General features: G+C 40.8%; 1 long non-coding RNA gene across 4 annotated transcripts in view; it reads right to left on the bottom strand.

Annotated features, from left to right (window-relative positions):
- LOC117449324 (uncharacterized) overlaps positions 1-23278 on the bottom strand; it is a 101330-nt gene extending 78052 nt beyond the window's left edge. For 2 of the 4 annotated variants that reach the window (XR_011643478.1, XR_011643477.1), the window contains exons 1-5: positions 23034-23278; positions 19416-19466; positions 15814-15970; positions 12057-12138; positions 5575-5682 (exon numbers count right to left, since the gene is read on the bottom strand). This is a non-coding gene — a long non-coding RNA (uncharacterized lncRNA). Of the gene's footprint in view, positions 1-5574; positions 5683-12056; positions 12139-15813; positions 15971-19310; positions 19383-19415; positions 19467-23033 lie in introns of those variants that run through there. The other 2 variants (XR_004552470.1, XR_004552473.1) reach the window with 2 other exon arrangements.
- Between the last annotated feature and the right edge of the window lie 978 nt (positions 23279-24256).

Here is a 24256-nt window from a genome sequence, read left to right on the forward strand (position 1 = left end):
TGACCCTGATCACTTCTCACAGTCATAGCCCACAAAACGTCGGACTTCCTGAGATGTATCCCAATTTGCCGTCTTTAAAGCACCTGGCAGGAGACTTGAAAGTATCCCTATCAATCTTTTTGTGAACAATTTGCCTCTTATCTACAAGATGTATGAACACGGCAAAAGAAAACAGAAGTCGCAGACAGTTGTTGGACGGACGAGCCATAACTCTACCCCTGCTTATCTCGCCAATAGCAGGTAATTAGTGAGTCGGTGTTGTTTCTTCAGGAGAGCTCGGCCAGGAGGTCAAGGCTGCTGTGACTGTGGCAGTGGGACTCTCACTGAGACGGTACGCATGTAACACGTTCGTTATTCAAAAACATGTATATCCACACACACACATATCCTGTTATCTCCTCAAAGCGTAATTCCAAGGGTCCCAAAACCGATAGAAAAAAAAAAAAACATACATGATGTGACTTCTAGGAATCCCACAATGATTACATGAACAGTGTAGTCACTGTATTTGTTTTGTTTAAGTGCACCAACAAATATTAATTGGCATGCTTTTAGAAATATACTAGATATAAACTATATGTGTGTCGAGATTCTTACTTTCTTTTTCTTTTGCGATTATATTGCTTCTGATTAGAAAGACTGGACCTTATTTAGGGATATGTCTTGAAAATTCAAAATGTGAGAATCTTGGGGAAAATGGGATTTACATAAAAATATAATCTTCATATTCCTACGTAAAATTATAGTTGTTCTCGCTGAAACAATCAGACTATTAATTGAATAGATAGTGCTGTACTGTTTGTTGGACAAAGGCAGACATCTGGGCTTTGGAAAACTATTTTTAGAGTTTTTATAAAAAACGATTAATCAATGAGTAACTGTAGGATAAAACCGTAGTAAAAATAATGATTAACTGCCGTGAAAATGACTCGGCTCTTTAAGGGAGAGATGACGAGGAGGGAACCAGGCCCAGGCAGCGTAGGACCCACCCGTCTGAACGTTTGTGCTGACCATCTTGACCCAATCGTTACAAAGATCTTCAACAGATCACTGCAGCTACCCCCGTTACTAAACTCAATAAAACGGTGTCTTATTTGCAAACCTTCAGATTCCTGTGATCCACATTCTACAAGACCCTTAAGTAGACACCTGAGACACCATGTAAAAAAAGGGGCAAGAAGAGGATATACCTGAAAACATACTGGCTGCTGAACCAATAAAACTATCAAGTCTGTTGAACATACATCAATCACTGCATGGCATGGAGAAGCCACGGGACAGGAACAGACTACAATGGAAAGTCAGGAGTGCAGAAAGAATCATTGGTGTCAACCTGCCCTCGTCTCAGGACTCAAACACCTCCAGAGTCAGGAAACAGGCAGGAAACATCGCTTCACACCCTTCACACCCTGGACACCCTTCACACCCTGGACACCCTGGACACCCTGGACACCACCAACTGCTCGCTTCTGGTAGGCGCGACAGAACAGTGTACGCAGACACTTTTTCTAAGCACACAGCAGTCGCGTAGTAGGGTCAGGAAAAACCCCTGTAAAACAACACGTAACACTAAGCATCCTCTTTACCAGCACATATACATTTTATTTTACATACAGTTTTCTTTTAACATGTTAATTTTTGTCAAATATCAATCAAAGCACAACTGGTCTTCACTACAGTAATATCCGCTGCTTCATTCGGCTCGGCGTGACATTTCACTAAAACTATTTTTTGATGCAGTCATGTAGGGAACAACCCGGAACACGAAGCATCCATTATTTATTTTTTATTTACATACAGGTTTCTTTAAAATATGTAATTATTTGTCAAGTATAAATCAAAGCTCAACTCGCATATTCTGTATATACAGCATTATCCGCTTGAAAAGGAGCTTTATCATCCCGTATTTATGACAGGCACCCCTCGTACTCAGCTCCATTGACCTATTGTTCTTTCTATACATGGTGTTGCTTTTTGCTGTTGTGTTGTGTATACTTTTTATGTATAGGCTTACATAGAAGTTAAATATTTATGTTTTACCTAGCTTTGCTGTCCATGTTTTTAGCTTCATGTATTTTTGCGTGCATGTACAGTGAGAACAAAAAATGGTTACATTCTGATCTAATGTAAGGGATTTGTTTTGTTTTATTGTATTCAAATGATTTGGAGATAAAATTGTTTTTATACTAAATGAAAAACATGAATTCTGAGTCCCAGTGAAGCTCATGGCCGTGGTGAGGCAAATGTAATTTACAGTAAGAAAGTGTACACACATTTCATCTGCTGAAATGTTTGTAGGAAGGCAGTGAGATCATTTCAATATCAAAGGCACATGTTCGCTTAATTTGCATTAAACAGGGGAGGGTGGAAGCACATGGAGCTGAGAGGAGGTCCTTACCCCAATCAATCAAAGACATGTTACTTTTGCAAAATCACATAATTAAAAAATGCACAAATATCATAACTTCTCAAAGAGATCTAATTACGATTTCTTTTTATCCCAAAGCACATGCCTCTCCTATTTTCATTATGACAGTAAAGTGAAACATTATTTAATATTTAGTGATGAAACGGGCGAGAAACTCTCTCCTCTAACTTCAGAAATAATATCCCAGAGACGGTGAGACTCTGAAAAGTGTCAATGTGGCTGCGTGAATATGGCAAAATTGCTTATTTTCACATACCGCCATATCAAGCACTTTTTTTTTCTCCTAGCTGTTTGTGGAAGAGCTTGCATATTCATGACCCGCGTGTTTGGAGAACCTGTCACCGAGCCTGTTATATAGCTCTCGCTGTCTTCCTGTTCAGGATGGCTTCGGAGGCAAAAACACTCCATCAGACTAACAGTGTCCAGCTGACACAGTCGGGCAGTAAAACTGACAGCCAATGGAGTCGGGCCTGGCAAATGAACCACACATAATGAACCGCTGACAGAGAGGTCACCTTCTGTCACTGCCTATGTATCCACTCGTTCACACACACACATGGAAAAGAACATACACACATCATTGCACAATGCACCCTGCATCCTATGCTATTAAATACCCATACACTCACTCACACACACAGACCATCACTTGCATCCTCCCACTTCTCTCCTTTGGCGGGGTTAAATCCAGCAAAAACCCCAGCCTTGTTTTTGACCTGCCTCCCACCTCAGCTGTGAGAGAGCGAGTGCAGAAAGGAGGAGCAACCAGGCGTTCCACTTCTCAGACAAGAGCAACTATGGATTTCTGACTTACACTTGGCTACTTAGAAGGTCAATATAATATTGAAAAGCATGGGAATAATTCCCCTTCTGCATACCTTCATAAATCTGAAGGATTAATAAAAACAACAGGGTGAGTGTTTTTTGCCGCTATGAAAATTCTCACTGACAGCGAATCCCCTCGAGGCGCCGTGAAACAGAATAGGTGTTCGATGGGAGATTTACCAGCCAGGCTAACGCTCAGGTCACGAGGCCTTCATGATGAAACCATCCACTGACAACATCGGTGTGTGCATGCTCGTTTGCATCGTAGGTACACATTTTCTTTCCGTGTGAAGATAGTATTGTGTAAGCGATGTTTGTTATCAATCCAGCTTCCTCCTCCCACGCGATATGACGGCTGTGTTCCCCCTCCTCCAAAGCCTTCCCTCCGCTGCTCAGCCTCTGCACAGTCCCCGTGGAATCTCCCGTGTCAGTACATTACCTTATAAGTGGAGGCATTGACTGTGGGGACTCTTTGATACACATTCACATACGGTACAAACACAATTGATCGTCAGCGGAGCATTGAGAGAGGGGGGGAAGCTGAGGAAAGATCTACACTCGTATAGGAGATCACAGGCCTTCTTCTGGAATAAGAACTGCGTGTGTGCAAGAAGGAACTAAACGCTGCTTTGATAAGGATGTGACAAGGAGCAATCTTTCCCTGGAGCCAGCCGCCGAGCACCGAACACTATCTGCGATCTGGGGAAAAGGCTCAGAGCGCCACAGTGAAAAATGTAGTATTATCTGTGCAGCCTCACATTGGGCATAATGCGAGTGTTAATGATAGGCCGACATTTTTCTTTTTCTGTTTGCATGAGTAGATTCTCCCCGTAGGGATGCTAAAATAATGACTTCATCTTTTGACAACATTTGCAGCTCAATTAAAAAGTGTTTATGTCAATCTTCCCCCGTGTGGGCGCTGCCGCTTCACCATGTACACTGCAGCGGGGGGATGTTGTCATGAAATGGTAAATGGACTGTACTTATATATGAATAAAGTCAGAGACCTTATGTTGTCACGATAATAGGAGTCAAAAAAAAAATGTTGTTTATTTTGTTATAAAGTGGAAAAACATACAGAGATATGCCGATGACTCATCGATTCCTTCTCCATTTATATTTAAAACTGTTTGTTAGGTTCAAATGAATTATTTCTCTTAGATGTGGATGCGATCTCAAGCAGCAGTCAATGATGTGTTTGAAATTAAAATAAATGAATTGGAGTGTTCTTGCTCTCAGCGAACGGAGAGCTCTAATGAGTGTGATCACAGATGCCAAGACCAAACACTTCAAACAAAGGCGGCGAGTTCTTCAGACATGAACACGAGGAAAACAATCATTTCAAAGATATTCTCTTTAAAGACAAAACAAAGCGAGCGGCAGAAAGAGATTGTGGAGAGATTATATTACATGGTGAAGAAAGGCCAATCTGAAGAATCAAAGCCTATTTACTAGCTTTCAGAGAAGTTGGTCATAACCACCTATTTTGTAAGTGAGGAATTAAGAACAATTACAAACAATAATTTGGTGTAATTATGGGTCTCCCCTCTGCAGCATGCTATGCAATATATAATAGATGCTGTAGCTGTCCATATTCAGATGAGTTGTGAACACAAACAAGTGAGTGAGTGAAAAGTCTTTCTCGGTCTATTTAAACCCTCCCCCGCAGGCTACAGTATTTACAAGGAAACGGTTATCATTTAGTCTCTGTTGCGGATCAAAATGTCAAGCTCCACAGAGAATCTGAGCGGTGCTGTTGGGGCCAAACGTGCAGTTTGAGAGCCCCAGGATCTGAGAGGGAAAAGTGATTTGCAAATGCCCAAATGTGTCTAATTGACCTGAAATATCACCTGTGTGCGGAAACGGTTGCAAATCGATACGAAAAGAATATCCTCGAAGGAACATTTCAGAAGATCACACCGCACGTCTTTCAAGGAAGAATGATGAAGTATGCAAGAAATATGAAAAACAATCATGAAAGTCATTAAAGGTTGTGTGAATTAAAATGGCAGCGGTTGCAGCAGATTAAGAGAGTGAGGAACAGCTGTTTTCCCACCTAGCAGACCGGGATAATAGGAGTACACTCGGCGACGGTAGAGAATATGAATAGTGTGTGGTCGCTAAAGCCATTTGTGAGTGGATTTACACCTCATGTATCCCTCTGTATTTGTTTATTGTGTGTGTTTAGTGGGTAAATCAATAGGCAGTATTCCCAGCCTTGATTGGATTCACAATTAGCTCGAGTAAGAGACAACGGGTTCGTTAGATTCCGTACATCCAACCAACCCTGATTTCTTTCCCTCACATCAACCGCCACTCACCGTTATCGTCTGTGCTGTGCAGGTGCCTTATGGGTAACAGTGAGGACTGAGAGGGAAGTTCCTCCCGCGTGGCAGCGGTGCCGTGACAGCTCCGAGATGCTCTTTGACCTGAGAGGAAGGGAAAACAACATCAATGGTAATTCCCCTTCAAACACATTAACTGGGATGAACTGGGTCCCACCGAGCTCCTCTGAGTGGACTCGCATTGATCGCAGAAATCCATGAATAAATTTAGCACTAATTGATTTTTTTTCCCTGCTCAGAAAATAAATCTCTAATTCTGAGTAGAGGCAGTGAATGTAGCAGATTGTGCAACCGCCTTGTTTTTATCACCAGGAAATACATTTTGAGAACGAACTTAATGAGGAACCAACATTTTCAGCGTCCTCTCATACGGCCTGGACCTGATCATTTTGTGACTTGACCAGAGTGAATAAAAAAGTCCACCTTGAGTTCAGTTTCTAAACTAACAAAGACAATTCTGTGTGTTGGAATAGCCGAAGCAACAAGCCCAGAAATTAACCCATTGTGGTCCTGTGGATTTTACCTACCTTTTAATTGCTTTCAGTGGGGATTGGAGTTACAGTTGGACATATGCATTTACTAAATCTCCCTATGCCTTCTGCCAGCTGGACGAGTGATAACGTCAATATGGGAAGAAAGCATTTACAAAAGATTCCACACATGTAAATCCTGCGCTGCCTTTACAAAGGGGAAGAAGATGTTGAACATGTGCTCTCGTGAAGCCGAAGAGGTCTTATTCAAAATCGGTGACCATTTCTATATTTGACAGTAAGCTTTTAAAAAAAACTGCCGTACTGTTTTTAATCCTACAAACAACTCAAACTAAAACACATTTGTGTGCGTAACATTATTGTGTATTACTATGAAATCATTGAAATAAATCTCCTAAGATTTAAGACTACATTTAAAAAAAGGATTATCAGTATTTCAACTTTACGTTTCTCATTAAGCTATATTTAAAAGCTTAAGGCTTGTTAGCCCCAGGACAGGTAAGGTGATTTTAGCAAAGCAATCATTTCACTTATATACAAAGCTGATTATAAACACTCAGGAGTCAGCGGTTGAATCAATACAAGTTGAGGCAGATTTGTTGTGAAATGCAAAAAAAAAATATTTGATATAAGAGGTTGTTTCCTTTAAAAAAGGGCTGCTCCAGCTTAACATACCGCTCAGTAAAATGTCAGCTTTGTGGATAAAATGTGAATGCTTTTATTGTATGCTCTGATCAAATATAAGTCATATTCTACAATTGGATAATTTGTAATAGTGTATAATAATAATAATAATAATAAACTATATAACTTTATATAATAGGCATATTTTATTGTATATTTAAAGCTGTCAATTGATATACAGTAGGCTGGGTGCTTCTTCTTGGTGTTGGTAATGATTGAGGAGTCTTGATTTGAGGAGTTGTAGATTCAGGTATCATACTGCCACCTACTGGTTGAGCCTTTTTTTTTTAAGGATGTTCAGTCAGTCAGCGTGAAATGAGTTCCTGCTGATTAAAATGACAACTTCTACTTCAGTGACATCTATGGAAATAAAATATTACATTTAGTTTGTACCTCGTATGATAGATAATATCCTCAGACATCTGCATTGAGAAGGAGAGGAAGTGTCCCTCGGGTGCCCTGACTAAACAGGGAGCTGGGGGCCCTTTAAAGCACACACTGTAACTGACGATGTGGTTATGGTCTATCAAGACTCCCTCTTCACTGACAAACCTCAATTGCTCAGTCGTGCAAAGAAAAAAGCTGTTCCTGAAATGTTCCTTTTTGTTTGATGGATGACTTGTACAGATAATGGCCGGGCATTACCTCTACAAATAAACCAGACTTGACATTGCCCTGCGCCAGAACATCTGGGACGCCCCAGAGACAGGATCAAAGCGCGTCCTTGGACTCTATCTGTGCCAAACATGCACGGCAAGCTCAGGAACTGCTAATCTGCGCACTTCCGTCATCATCATCTGTTTGTTAGTCATCAGCTATTTCTGCCTAATTTGTTACAGTGATATTCCTCGGTGTTTTCGTCATGGTAACAGCAGGGCCGCGAGAGCTGCTCGACAATACATTAAATCAATTTATGAGCTTATTATCCCACAATGAAATGATATCGTTAGCTAAGTGGAAACATGACTGTGATGTTGGAAATCAAGTGGTGGACTGATTGATCTCTCTCGCATTTCTTTTCCGACTGACACGTCAGACTGAGCAGCATATCAACTCGGCTCTCTCTATACTACGGGGGCTGCGCTACAACACAATCCACATTACTTGGGCTTTGTTTGGAGAGAGCCAGCCAACTGCATAACCTTAATTAGTCAAGCTGTATTCACTCAAGTGATTACAATGCCCTGCACAGTAGTGAAGAGAAGCATCTGTCACTTAAACTCAAAGGATTTCTCAATCTTTCCACTCTGTAGAATAAATGCATCATAGGTGTATGAAATACATTCTGGTGATGATTTTGTGCCAACATATAATATAATCTTGTCTAAGGCTGCCACTGAAAATTATTTTGATTTCAATCAGTCCCTCCTTTTTTTGTATTAATCGATAACCTTTATTATTTTGACTTCAAAATATTCGAAGCAAGTGATAAATGACCATAACAAGTCTCAGGATGCTTGTTTTTGTCCCAAAAGTCATATGAAACATGGAGCAGCAAATCCTCACATATATTCAGATTACTTTCCTTGTTTAATGACTTGTACAATTACTATTTTATTCAATTGTGTTTTATTTATTTAGTTGTTTTCTTCATCAATTAATTGTAATACATTAGCCACTGCATTAGCCTGATGTGTTTCAAAAGACTCTGCCATGGCAAAAAAAAAAAAAGGACAGAACTAGGTTTTTCTGGGATGGCTTTTTTTTCTCCCAGGTTCTTGAGTTTCATTGTGTTTGCCATTTCTAAATCTCCCCAAGGCTGTGCATCTGCTGCTCTCCAGCCGGCACGACTGGGGGAAAGAGCCGGATGTCACTTCTGTGAACTTGCAGCGGCGGAGAGGCGGGGGGAAATGACGCAATCATCAGAAAAGTGGTTTGGGTGGTGAAGCAGGGGCCTTACGAGGGGGCAGGTTGCAGGGATCGTCCGCACCTCGGCAGATGTGCCTCGGTGTCACTCTACATCGGCAGCCGAATGAATCACCAAACAGATGTTTAACGTCAAGGCCAGGCTGTCACGCCAGCCAAACGCACACATGCACACACCGACCACGCAGAATATGCATACACGCGGTACAATTTATCACTACATTAGGAAGAGTGGCTCCACAAGGGGTCAGATCAAGGCGCTCATGTTCACCTTGATGTGACTTTGACCAAAAAATAACAAGAGACATTCCTAAACCTGTACAGACGTCCTGGGATGAGCACTGAATAGTACACAAAGCACACTGAGTAAAATGTAGCTTTGTTCAATTTTAGGGAGTCTAATGAAACATTTCGACAACATAATATACTCTTTTTGATCCGTCTCATACCATCTGAACACAATCCATCAATATGGAAAGATTTTAGATCACTCAAACACCTCGTGATTCTTTTGGGAGATCTTTCATGGCAGAATTAAGATATTTTATCAAAACTAATATCCTCAAAAAAACTACTGATGTATTTTTTTTAGGGTTTGTTTTGGGGAAGGGATAACAAAATGAAATGCTACTCAAATGAACTGATGTTTTCCACCTTTGTAACCTAGCACCCTCCTCTCTAACATTCTACATATTACTGAAGAATAAAAGGGACATTTTGACTGTTTTTTCTTTCATACATTCACAATTATTCTTTTCTGTGGAATAGGCCCTGGTCCCACCGCCATCTCAGGTGAACAATCACTCAAGTATTTGACTGAATCAATCATTTTGTGTGCCGTATACATTTTTAAAAAGATACCTTGATACCGAGAACATGGAGACTCACGCTGATATAAAAGAGCTATTGAAGGTAAGGAGCTTTTAAGAAAGTGTTGCTGGATCTTTGAGAACATTCTTGAGGCCTTTTTCGCCGCTTTTAGAGAAACCCAGGCAGATAAAAGGAAACACTCGAGTGGATTAAAGTGTTCAGAATGTATCAGCATCAACCCACGAGAGTTTTCGCCCTCTACATTTTTCAAACACAGTCAATAGATCTAAATATTTTACTGTGCCCTGGCCGATTTATTGTTTGATGTTTAAAAACTTGTGTGGAATGAAAGAAAATTCATTAAAGAAGATGGCCCCCGAACGAGGCCCTGCGATCAGCTTTGAAAGTTTAACTGCGATATTGATCATTCTCTTTCTTCTGTGACAAAGGCCACCGGGGACGCTGGAGGTGTCGGCGGATGAAGGCGCGCTGCCAATAACACCAGGCGTGTGTATACACTGTAGGTGTGGCTGGAAATTATACTACTGGTACCAAAGAAATCCAATAACTCAAAATGGACCAAACAAACATCACCACCTTGATTTCTTATCAGTCAAAGGAAGATCCAGTGGTTCAGATGAAGCAATGTGCACTTCAGGGGTTTGGATTTTTAAAATGCATGACACATTACACTACAATGTTTGTGGACTTTATTACAGCGGTGTTGGGTCAATGTAGATTAAGATGGACTTTTATTAATCCCCGTGAGGAATTTGTTTCTCTGCATTTGACCCATCCTAGGAGCAGTGTGCTGCCATTTTGAACGGCGCCCGGGGAGCAGTGTGGGGAACGGTGCCTTGCTCAGGGACACCTCGGTAGCACTTGGTCTTGCCGGGACTTGAACCGGTGACCTTCCAGTTGCCAAGCCAAGTCCCTATCGACTTCGCCACCACCGCCACAGATAGAGATGTAGGCTGTATTTCATTGAGCAGTCCGACATTAGTTTAGACTTTTAATCTGTTTACATGACTAACAGCTCAGTGGCTCGTGTCCTGTCGTGAATTGGAAAGAGCTCTTCCACTATTCACTCTGACTTTGTCCTCGTTGAAAGAACAAGTAAAGTTAGCATATCTCCGTTTGTAAACCTTCATCACAATGTCAGTACATTTTATACGACAAAAAGAAACACACAAGAAAAAATGTAAACAGAAAAGGTAGCTGCATAATAGAAAACTTTTTCAAATCTATTTTTGATTTGAAAAAGATTAGACAGACATAATAACCTAATTCATACAAGAGTTATTCAAGCTTAGATTGCCATCGTAAAATATCTCCGACTACATTTCTGGACACTATTTGACACCCGGAGAAAAACTAACCTCAGTATAATGAATTCATCTCTGAAATATGCAGGGCAAAGAGTTATTTTCCCTGAGCTGAACACATTATTCATGCAGGAGACATGCGGGAGGGCTTGACAAGTGGCAGCAGTGCTTTAGAGAGAGCCAGGCTATTTGGACCGATACTTTAAAAGTATAACGACATATCATCAATGCGTCAGTGAGGGTAAAACAATATCTGTAGGTTGAGCCATTTCTGAGAATGTGAAAACTGCATATCATGAAAGCATATTTTGACCAAGAAGATAGCCATAGTTATATTGCGTAATGTTTTGGGTGAAGATGTGAATCTTTGAAGCATTTTGTATAAAACTATCACATTCATCATCTAACCTAAATGCCAGCACACAAAGGATATTAAGATGAGAAGCAATATCCAAAACGAATTTCTTTACAATAATCACTTATTTGACTATTTGCCTTGTTGGCTTTTGCTTGAGATTACATGATTGGCATTTGGACATTAATAACATTAAGTAACACGTACAGCGATAGGGATACATTTCACAAATATGAAATGCGGAAACAGATTCTTTAAAAAAACTAAATAATTAGATTAGGAATGTCCTTTTCATTGTTGAGAATGTTTGCATTTTTAACCGCTCAGTGTCCAAAATCTGGAAAAACATTGTGTTTTGTTTTTCGTATAATATATTGCCTACAAAACTGTATTTGGAACTTCAAATGAGCTTTTCAGAAAAGGAAACTAAAAGGCGGTTTTGTCCGTCCCTTATTTTTGAGCAAAATGGACGTGCTTTAAAAGGCTTTCAGTCTCTTGCACAGCTGTGACTTTGCAACATGGCCAGCCCAAATTCAAAATGCACCTCTTCTCTTTCCAAGCATAAGTAAGTGATTTCCATCTCATCAGTTCTCCTGCTCCGACCATAGCTCTGTTTATCTGCATCTGTGTAGCGTCAAGACTAGACCTCCCACAATGTAAGCTCAGACTAAACCACTGATGGTTACCTAATGGGGAGATTTCTCTGCTTGTGTTTGCTGACCACTGTGTTCAGCATCCTCCATCTCAATCCACGTCTCCGTTTCCCACAATCTCTAGTACTTCTCTTCCTCCCCTGAATGTCTGTGCCTTCCTCTGGCTTATCAACCATGAAGTTATTGAGTGGAATTACCATTCCACAGCTGAGTCAGCCCCTCAGTTAAAATGGAGTAAATAAATTCCGTGACCGGAGGGGAAACAGGTCCTTACATTCAAATGCAGGCAGAGCTGCTGGGCCGCCGAGCCACTCGCTCACTGGAGAGGCGGATGTCTTCCATGGCATGTGGAGAAGCTGAAATAAAAAGAGGAGACAGAAGTCAGTATCTCTGTCGTTAGTAACATGTGAGTCACAGCGAAAACAGGTACTTGAAGTAAATGAAATACGGCGCCGCTGACTCGTAACATATCCTAATACACTGAGCTGGTAGCACATTTGGATCAGCCCACAGGGAAATAAATGCAGACAAAGTACCCTCCTGAACCCCTACTACAGAGCACACCACAGGTTGACTTTTACCGTGATGCAAAAACATCAAACTCAAAACTGTGCATTACAGCTTTTTCAAAATATACACATTTGTTGTTCTCTATTGTTCCTGTGGACGGTCGAGAGAAGATGCGTCCTGCACCAGAAATAGCACTTGATTGAGGTTTGATTGAAATCTGTCAAGAACGCTTGGGTTGCAAAACTAGGGGCTAGTTTCCAAGGCAACACGCTCACCAAAGTGTATTAGTAAATCATCTGGAGCAGTGCTTGTGTCTTTTTATTGCCACCTTTATACATTTCTCTAATTAGTTGCAAAGACCTCCTGGTATTAACTTATACCCTCAACTGTTAAACTCACATATCCCACTCATTTCGATGTGTTAGCAAAGGTCTTCCTCAGAAGTGCCAGTGAATAAAAACATAGATTAAAAAACAGGAGCATGATGTTGGCAGAATTCCTACTGCTAGTCCCAATTTAATTAATTTACTGTGATAATGAACCATTTTCATCATGAATTTCACACATACTGGATCTAATTTATTAGAATTTGCAATCACAAAAAGTATTTTTAAGTGATGAGTAAAAATAGTAAGTTAGTTGTAAGTAAATATACTTATTTCCTCAGCGCCTGTGTAAAAGTGTCTACCAGCCCTCCGTCCTTCTGTATAACTCTCCTTAGGAAAGGCACACAGGACACAGCAGGAGGGCAGATGTGATGTTCTCTTTTTATTGACTGACACGGCTGATGAGGGCCCATCCTGCACTTTGGCAGGAGGGTAGGCGAGCGTGCAGAGGTGGCGCCCACCAGGGTGCGAGGAGGGGACGGCGTGGTCGTCCTTCATAGATATTCCATGCGTGGCTTTACCCTCAGCTGCCCTGTCAAGGTCTGTGTCTGCCCTTCCGAGGGGGCTGAGACAGGGTCATGGATGACACCCGCCTCTGTGCCAGACGTGACAGCACAGCTGGGCCACTTAATGACAGAGGCACACACCTGCCCATCCTGCGCGGGGCAGGCGACCTCACGGGGAGAGAGAGGAGCCGCTGCCACGTTGGATGGGCAGATGTTCTGGAGGGGAGACGGCAGAGACAGCTGCACTACAGGGACCCCTCACTTTCCCTCCTCTCGGCAGTAATTGAAAATCATGTAAAAGGTCAATTGTGTGAGGCTGGCTGTCCCTCTCTGCAAGTTGTTCCTTTCAGCCTGAACATGACAAAAACAACACTGACTGGATGACAGCTTTCGCCGCAATTACTGCCTATTTAGCAATGGATGTCCGTGTAATGACGTTATCTGTAAACATTGGCAGTGAATAAATCTGCATATGAAAAGACGCGGGGGCCATCTGTTGGAGGCCGTGAATAGGGGTCCCCGAGAGAAGCCTAATCACTGTTATGACATTCGGACTCCAAGCGAAGGAACACGGTGAGGAGGGATGTAAATAAATCGAATTCCAAACTCTATCAACATTCGCTGGATAGCCGTCCAGCAGCACCTGTGCACTGCGCACTGTGATGCAGGGGTCAGTGCCCGTGCTGGAGAGTGACCGTCTCCCAGAGTCTCACTCTGATGAGAAGTGGCAAGGTTTTAACCTCCGCAGAATTGCTCTCTGTTTGTGGTTTATTTAAACAGAACCAGCTCCAGAACTGTCACACACCATCAGCCTCGCTGCGATCCAGCGGGGGTTTCTAGACCTTCATAGACACAGAGATGATCCAAGGAGACAATGAGGACTCATTAGGGAACACCAAACAGGGAAATGAGATGAACTTTTGACACTTTGGCAAGACATGTTGTGTTTTAATTGTAAGTACCAGAACCATATCGTTTTATATTTATGCTGTCTTTTTACTTGACCTAGATAAAGTTGAATGGGAACCTGAGACGGTGCAAAAGGTTCAGATGCTCAGTTGAAAAAGAGTGTGTCAGTGTTGGAGGATGAATGGCCTCCTGTTTCGATGTGACATCTCATCCCACATTTATTTCAATTATTGTCAAGAGTTTGAAAAAGTTGTTACTCATAATGAGGAACACATTAAGGCTCACCCACAAACATGTGGTTTGGAGGGAACTCTTTAACATTTAACAAAAACAAGTGCTGGGACGTGAGTACCAGCACAAACAGGAAGGAAACAATATATTCCATAAACTCCCCCAAATGAGAACGTTATCAATAACACTTGTGTGTGCAGGGGAAACAAAATGAAGCTCTTCAAGATGCATGTCTCTGGTTTGACTGACTGTAGCCCTTTGCCAATAACAATGTTACCCGCAATCAAGATCCAAACCACACACACTTGGCTCGGCACGCTGTCACAAATTATGTTTTGATTCTGACCAAATGCAACAGCTTCCTGTCTGATGCCGTTTTCTCTTACTGTCTGTTTTATGATCTTGAACTAAATCCAAGCTATGAGATGCGGCAGAAAGGACATTGACAAACAGATCTGAATTGTTGGATGCTGCAGATCCTCATCGAGGAAACAAAGACCAGAACTACAAAGAAATCACTTTCTAACCGCAGTGAATCGAATAAAATGCCCTGAAATAACCTTTTATTTAAATGTTTTCATTAAACAATTAACATTTATTTCTGCCAATTCAAATGGTCGATGTTTTTTTAAGAACTTTAATTGTAAGCGTGAACACATATTTTCGTATCTTTTCTCTAATGGAAAAATTCAATTAAATAAATCGAGATATATCTATATATCAATATACAACAAGACTGATTAGCTGATCGACTGACAACTGGCCGTTTGAAACCTGTGGCTGGATCGATGGATGTAAATCTAGATATTTTGTAATCACTCCTAAAACAAGAAGGCTCCTAAATTCAAAAGGACACGCGTGAAGGACTTAGAGGCACTACATTACCGCTTTCCAAGCATTTAGAAGTATCTAAAGTGGCCTTAAGGTGCATTTGCGACACTACATTTAAGACGCCATTTTAACGTAATGCATGCAGGCCCTCAAATACAGTCTATGCTAAAAACTGACTGTGTTCTTTACTACTGAAGAAACATGTCGTAACGTGGAGGGCTAATTGGAATATTACCCGGAGTTAGAGTTAATTTAGAGCCAATTTGTTTCATGTACTTAGTAATATAAACATAACAAGTCAAAATGGTTTCCTTTTCTTCCACTAGATCCTCCTCATATCCTACGCTTTGGTCCTTAAAAAGGATGAGTGTGATTCTGCGTATGCCATCTGTATGAGAGTGTAACTGTGCAACTGCATGTGTGCAGCGCAGCAGAATGCACATTTCAAAGGGAAGACAGCTCCTGGGCTTGCTGAACTTTTGCTTGTTATCAGGAGCTGAGAGTGAAATGGAGAGAATTGATCTTTTGTCTACTGGAGGTGCACTCCCTTGGGCTGGGCCGCTCGCTTGCTCACTCGCTTGGCTGCCATGCAGAGGGCTCTCTTTCTCAAACCCCCCCACCCTCACCACCATCATCCCCCACCCCCTCTTTCACTCACTATCTCTCTCTTCTCTTTCCCTCTCTGCGTGGCGGCTGCCTCTCCTCCAGCTGACACTTGTCCTGCCGTTACAGGGAGAGATGTGCGCTGAGCTGTTGACACCAAGATTGATCTTCCTCCTTTTCCCCATAAGCTCCATATCAAGCTCCTAGAGACTCTGGAGGAGACAAAGAATGGGCGGAGGGAGAGGAGAGAGAATATTGTCAACTCACATCACCTCTTCAAACTAACAATGTTTGGTGCAGCGAAGGAATGGAGAACACAAGGATGACAGTTTTATTTGTGAGGTAAAGTTCACTCCTCCTACTCAATTGTGGCTCAAAGAAACCCAACAACAACTAGATTTTCAAATTCTACAAACAGCAGATAGTTTTCACTTTAAGGATACAAATGGTAAACTATGTAAACGAGTAAGAAGTATTGGAAATTAGGTAGTTGCATCATCCTGCAAATAATAGCACTCAATAATTGCCAGGATTATCACACAACAGTTTTACATCAGACATGCTCGACATCAGTGTGCGCTCCCCAGACGTTTGTGTAGCACATGTGGATTGCTGTGCACACAAGACGATTTGGAGGTCGCATTTAAGAGCACAAACAAATTCAGCACAATTATGACTTATGTGAAGAGTAGCACTACTTTCACTGTTAGCTCACTTTGATTTTGCATTGATTTCTACTTTATACAAGTTGAACTATTTTCATGTAATAGATTTTTAAGAAAAGTGATTTTATGGATTTACCGCGTCTTGCTGATAATGTAGGTAGAGCTAATGTATGGCAGGAAAAATACACAAAAGTTCAACTCGAATCATCAAGCTTTATTGGAGCAAGTACGCAATAAATATAACGTTGAGGTCTCGTTTACATTGTTTGTAGATTTCCTTTAAGGTTCTACTTGCTTGGATTGAAATACCCTAGTAAGGAGCTTTTCTATTTCTTAGTTACAACAAAATACATAACTTTTTTTTTATATATATATAATCCGATAATCCGTTGCTTAAAGCAATACAGACCTGTATATCAGCGTTTCTCAGTAAGTGTCTAAATTGATTAATTCATTTCAGATGTGTTCAATGAACCAGCGATTAATTTACCAGATTATAAAGTAGTCGACATGGTTTTAATACTCTTTGAAGCGCAGAAGTTATTGGCGGAAATGATGTCTGACCTTTCCTTAAAGGTCCCATGACATGGCCATTTCTACTGATCATAATTCCATTGCTGAGGTCTACTAGAATAGATTTATATTGGTCAATGTTCCAAACTCACATTGGTTTCTCAAACAGCATCTCTGTATAGTATGTATATTCACCCTTGGAGCTCCTGCCCCGTCCCTCCCTGTGAGCCCACTGTGCTCTGATTGGTCAGATCGCCTACTCTGTTCTGATGAGTCCACCACCCTTACAGCGGAACATCAGTGACTATGTGTTACCATGGCGTTAGCAACCAGAAATTGACACCAGTAATGACAAACAGATGAGAATGCTGCGTGGGGTCTGGGTGCCGTGTTGGCGGGACGTTGCGCGGCTCGCTGCTGCGAGGAGCGGACAGTGTGAGCTGGGTTCATTTCCTGCTTGCTGCGTGGGATCTGCGAGACAGAGAGACATCGCGAATGGCCGCGGGAAGGAGGGGGTGCTGAGGGGGCTGCAGCACCCCCATCTGTGAGGCTCCACTAGCACCCTTTAAACCAAAACTAAACTCTGGCATAAATTGTTATGAGATTGATAATATAAAGAATACAGATACAAGTGCCTGATTTGTTTTCCATTTTATAAAATGCAGTCTCGATTAAGTAGAATGAATGTTAAAAAACGGCCATTGTGCAATGTTAGAAAATCCTTCAGCAAAAATGTTGGATTTGCATCGAATCGAATCACTGCTTCCTGGCTCATGGCCTAACCTCCATCCAAATTCCATTGACATCCAGTTATAGATTTTTTTTTACAGAAAAACAAACAAACAGAACTACAGAACCCACTTGGCAAATATAAAAATGACAGCATCCATGACTCAAGTATTTAAAAATGTATCGGGAAATATTAGATGTTTTATACAAAACTGAAAATAACACTGTTTATTTATACAATTACATGATCACACACTAAACACTGAATGCTGTGAGCAGCCATACAGTAAAGGAAGTACTCTCAGTGGCTCTGGTGGACTTCTGTTGTGATTGTAAGTCCAGGCATCTGAGTGGATTTGACTGGGGATCTTTATAGTTATTACTGTGTTTTATTGGCATCGCGAGGAGAGCAGACCTGGGAGGAAGGGTTCAGGTTGGAGGGGGCCGATGGGGGGGGGGGGGAAGTCTAGCAGCAAACATGATAATTTGCGGGTTAGCCAATTTCAGGAGGCTGGATGGCCCGATACCCTTGGCAAGCAGCGGAGAGCAGCGGAGAGCGGAGCAGGGCAGGAGGAAGATGAATCACGTTTAATAACAAAGGGTTCTAATTGCCCCCCGCAACCCCGCACCCCCACCTCAGAGCTGAACTCTAATTACGGTGCACTGTCACCCAATATTAAGTTGTAGAAGAGCGGGATGAGATAATCGATAAACACTTTAGTTGTGGAGGGGGGGAGGAACAGTGAGAAGAGAGGGAATGAAAAAAGTAAGATGCCCCTTCCATTCAGTGGGAACCAGCAGCACCCAAAGCCCTCCTGGCTCATGAGAACACCGTTGGGACGGTCCAAGAATGATTGCAGAGCAATAATCCTGAGCGCAACCACCCCACCTCCTCCTCAACACCCCCATACAGAACGCACGTACCCTAAACACTCACTCAAACACACAAACACTCGTCCATGTGAGCATACAGCACGATGAGCCCCATCTTCCCCACGGGCCGCCTGAGCACCCGTGCGTCTGAGAGGAGAGGTGAACACGGTCACCCTAATTACAGGGGCCCCGGCTCTCTCACCAGGCATAACTAAAGACAGGCCAATTAGGGCGAGAGGGAGATAAGGGAAGTTTTATTTGTATACTAATTAAGCCCCTGATGAAATTCAAAAGGGAGGTGGTGAAGGGGATTGGGGGGAGGAAGCGGACGGGTAATTGTGTGTTTGAGAAAAGGTTGCTTTAGGTGCGGTTATCTGAGAAGCACAGCCTTGAGATAGTTGCCCCCTAATCCCATGCTGAGCCCCGCGATGCACAGCAAGGTCTCTCATAATTTGATCTGTTACATATGAAATGGCAGGGTCTGACAGCGAGATCATCAGCAGCCTTTATTGTCCGTTTGCTCATCGTTTGAGCACATTAAGGAAGTTGTCATGCCAAAGAGACTTTCCCTTTTATATTTGATGCTATACTTTAAGCTTAAAACAAATCTCGATACAGTGTTGATGAACTGCCGGCGTATTGTAGCAATTCAAATTGGAGAATATGTAGCGTTTTGCTTTCTAAGAAACATGTAAGGCTATAACCTAACATAAGTATGAATCAAACAGGCCGAAATTATTCCAAATATAATCTCTTGTATAGTTTGACGCACAGTGTAACTCATAACATCGACAATGGCTCTGCTCCATTCCGGTGTCCCAGTAAACAGTTGCAGTGAACCAGCATGCACAGTGCCAGGACCTTGGAACAATCTCACCTAAATGGAATGCAGCCATTGTTTAGGTTATTATTTTCACCGGTGCTTTTCCTGCAATGAAAAGAAAAAAAAGGTCTAAATCACACAGACTTTTGTTTTGCTCAGCAGGTGGTCCGATCGTTAGTGAACACCTGTGATAAAGAGTTTCAATATCAGCAGCCCAATTAACTCAGCCGTGAACTTTTTACCTTGTGTGAAGTTATGTTTGTCTACAGACAGTGAGCAGAGTACCCGGTTTAACTTGAAGAATTGTGTGAGGCCTGATCATTGTTTCAAACTAAGAAAGGCAAAAACTACGGGAAGAAAGGGGGGGGAATACATTTTGCCGAGTTTTCTAACCTGTTCTTACCATTTTCTTTTGTTTCAATACTATCATAACCCAGCAGATTTATCTTGCGAGTTAACTATACCTCAATATTCAGAGCTCTGCCTGACATCAAGCATATCCTCATTGAGGGTGGACAAGATACAAGACACACCTGTCAGTCTGATATTATACAATTCAACAGCACCACAATTACCACATAGTTGAATTAACATCTCTCTGAAATAGTTTCAACAGAAACTGGACATTATAACATTCATAAAGATATGATGAACTGTAATAGATTGCATTAATCTTGGCTAGGTGTACCAAATAAATAGACACCTGTTACTAGTAGAAATAATTGGTGCCACTTTACAATAAGACTACCCTTAAAGGATTCATAAAGGGTTTATAATTAGGTTATGAATTAGGTTGTAAACACTTTATTAATCATTAAGAACCATTTATAAACCAGTGCTAACGTAGAACATCGACACAGGCTCACTATTTGGCAAGATGACTAAGCCTTATATTGGCACTAGCTTACTTCGTCTTCTTCATCAGCCAGCATCCTTGGTATCTGTTGTTCACTGAGTTGATTACCCCCCCCTTCCATCTTGATGTTTCTTGACATCTCTTTATGACCATTTATTTATGAGTTACGGACATTTATAACTGCCAAAAGGGAGCCTTGTAAAGAGTAAAACAAATCACCATGTATTAATGAGTTACTACCATTTTTTATTTAAAATTATATTGAGCCTTAAAGTTTTAAATTAGGGCGTGGTCACATTGAGTGACAGCTCTGTCCAGTGACTGCTGCTGTTAGCTTTCTGCTCTGCTAGCAGCTCCGTGATGCTACAGGGGTTCTGCCTGCTCAGCTCATCCGGGGAACACAACTTGAACTCGGCTGTGTTTGGTGTGCTGGTGCCTTGTGGACTATTCTTCATGCTTATATCGGACTATTGTGACTCGCTCTGCGTCTAAAACAGACGGTGCATGAATGCGGTTTTTCGGTAAGTGAAATTTGAGTACTTTATGTATGTGTTGCTTATGTTTTGAGTCAGCTAACGTTAATGAATGTTAAGGCTTGGGTTAGCATGTAAGCAAGTGGTAGATACATCTGTGCTAACGATACTAATCGTAGCCTCCAAGTTAAAACGTAATAGAGAAGTGTTAAGTGGGATAATACTGTAGAATAAACAGCTTCTGTTTGAAGTTGGTAAAATAAGGTCATCCTTGTAAGTTAGAGAGATATTTTATTAGGTAGGTAACTTTATGCATTGCTAAAGTTAATTTAAATTCGCTACGCTCGATTATGTAGACAAGCTATCGTCAAAGTAGTGTTGAAGAGCAGCGTAGTGTATGTGAAATTAACCTCACAATAAGATGTGTGTACATTACCAATAATAATGTCATATTTCAAGATGATTACTTAGATATTACAATATGGTTGGTTGAGCTGGAGTTCATTATTGAGCTTACACGTTAACGTCACAGTCATATCTGAAGAACGAACCCAAACCTTGTTCTTTTTATTAATTGTATTACCAAATTGGTATCAAATCAATAGTAAGCTTTATCAGCCTTGATAATACCAAGGCTGATAAAGTAAACTATTTTATTTGAGTATTTGTGTCTGGGAGAAGTTACTGTACCCAGTTCCTACTGTATGTTCGGAAGTTATAGATTGGCTATCTTGTACAAGAGAATTTAAAAAAATCATCAATATGGACCATTACTGTATAATTACCCTTAAATAATTGTATACAATACACTCATAAACAAGTATGGCATTTTGAAACATGATGTGCAACCATTTTTACTGTGATTTGTGTGCATTTTGTTGTTAACTAAGATGATGTTATGACTTGTTTTTTGTTAGTATGCACGTGGACCTGGAGAAGGAAGAAATGGGTCTTCGGAATGATGGGAGTTAAAGACAAAAGGCGGAGACTATTGTTGAAACTAGTGGAGAAACGATCAAGTTGCCACCTTGTCCCTCTGATTAGACGGCAAGTTAAGTCAGGAAATAGCATTATGAGTGATGAGTGGAGGGCATACAGGAGAGTGCTGAGTAACATGGGGTACAACCACTACACCATAAACCACAGCACGTGGCTTGTGAACACCCAGCTGGCAGTCATATCCAACATATAGAAACCGTACAGAGAGTGTGTTGGAGGAACACCTCAAGGCTCTTGAAAGGTCATCTTGGCTTGGCTCTGCTCACACTGATGGACTGCTTGGACGCTTGTTCAAGGATATACACAAAGCCTTTCCAGTCTGAGTACCATTATGTCTTACCAAGTATTTCATTTATGTCTGAGAAAAGCCTTTAAACTATGAACAAATTAAAAAGTAATGTGTGAATAAAATGTTTTGCTTGTTGCATCTTACTTTGCATTTCATGTGAAAAATGTGTATTAGGTAAACGTGAATGTTATAACTCATTCATAAATGGACATGTGTATTAAACTTAAAAACAATGCACCCTTTCAGTAGTTATAAATGTTAGTGACTCGTCAATAGATGGTGATGTGTTTCAATCTTTACAATAAGGCTCCCTTTTACCAGTTATAAATGGTAGTAACTCGTTCATAAATGGTCATAAGAGATGCCAAGAAACATCAAGATGGATGGGGGGAGAATCAACTCAGTGAACAACAGATACCAAGGATGCTGGCTGATGAAGAAGACGAAGTAAGCTAAGTAGCCAATATAAGGCTTAGCAGTACAGATAAATGTGGGCTCACTATTTGGCAAGCAACCGGTCACAGTTGCCCTGTTTATATGTCTTATAAAAGCTTATAAAATGATTTATAAAGTGTTCACAACCTAATTAATAAATTAATTACAAACTATTCGTAAACCCTTTATACGGGTAGTCTTATTGTAAAGTGGTACCAAATAATTGTATGGCCCCAAATCTTTTTTAGAAATCCTAAAATATTTTAAGGTAGCTGTAGGTAAAATAATGACTTTCTAACCTTTTACATGGCAACCGTTTACTATAGAGATATAAAGGACATGACAATTAAAAGTGAGGTGGTGCAGCACTATTGGGATAAAACATTAAGTTAGCTTCCTCTGTGTAACCTAAGTGACAGGTGATGAGGCAATATGAAAGCAGTGTTAAGGCTAGTACACTTTTTGAAACTTAGGTTTTATAAACACAAGTTATCAAATGTAGTTTCAACTTAGCTCAGTTAATAGTTAGCCTACTTCCCCAGCATTAGCCTAATTGTACATCAGTGAGGAAGCTAGCTTATTTACCAAACATTAGTGTTATTTCATCACAGGTAGCTTACCTGTCCAGCAAATATAACGCAAACTCCGTGTCAGTTGTTGCCTCCACTCCACTTTGATGTCACACAGAACTTCTCTCTAGAAGTGTATGAGTCCATTTATTTTCATTTTTAAATGTTTGCTGTTGATGGACGTGTTGCTTATCACGACGGCGTCCTCAACGTCGTGCTCAAAATGAGAACTAGTTGTTTGACGTAAGAGCTTTGAGTAAGCGACGTAGTATCGTAATTTATTCACCAAAATAAAAGCTTCCTTTTTGGTGGACAGTTTTTTTACTGAAAATGAAAAGTATGCGTTGTATTGCTTCTATACATGGTCTGTAGACTCGACGTGTTTAATATCAAATAAACAGATAAACAAATACTGACAAAATATATAATATAACCATAACATTCATACACGTACTGAGTTATTTTTATTTAATTCAAGCTGTTGTTGTTTTTCTAAATGCATTTCCAACGTCTCTTTTACTCAAGCTGATTTTCTTTTGATGTTATGAAACTTCTTTTTTCTAACAAAGTCTTTCTAAATAAAAAAAACTGAACAGAACTAATATTTATATTTGTATACAAAACTTTCTTCTTACATTGAAATTATAGGCTATACTTATATCAAAGAACCATACGGAAAAACACTTTATTTATTAAACATTGTCTTACATAAAAGCTGTAATTGGCCTTTTCTTTGGTCTAAAGAAACAAGCAGCCAGTCACTTTCTTGTAAAAAGTAATTAAACAAGCTACTGCGTCACTTGTTTTTCATCATTGCTTTTTATCTAATTATAATGGCTCATTATTGTTGATATATGAAACAGCTTCTCATTAATAAAGACATTAGGTCATATTGTGTTTCTCATAAATAAATCAATTAAGAGTTTCATTAAACATAAATCGTAAAACATAGATGAATAAATAATAGCAGAATATCTCAGCGAACAGAAGCAGATCCAAGGGTGGAGGTCCATCATTAAGGCGTCTGCTTCAAACATCTTAAGACATCGTCATTAACAGTCAATCTTAAAGCAGTTCTGCAAAGATCAACCTGGCATTCAGCCGCTTCATCAGCAGCAGCGTTTCATCCCTTATTAGAGATTATCTTCACAGAGACCCCCTGTGATGTGTTGTCACAGTAAACCATGGGTTTGGTATCAAAGTGGGTGCCCCACCGAGGATTAGCAGAGCTCCCTCTTTATTGGCCTCAAAAAGCGGACCACATGTGGCAAGAT

This window comes from Pseudochaenichthys georgianus, chromosome 1 (assembly GCF_902827115.2).
Source record: "Pseudochaenichthys georgianus chromosome 1, fPseGeo1.2, whole genome shotgun sequence".
NCBI classification, from domain to species: Eukaryota; Metazoa; Chordata; class Actinopteri; order Perciformes; family Channichthyidae; genus Pseudochaenichthys; species Pseudochaenichthys georgianus.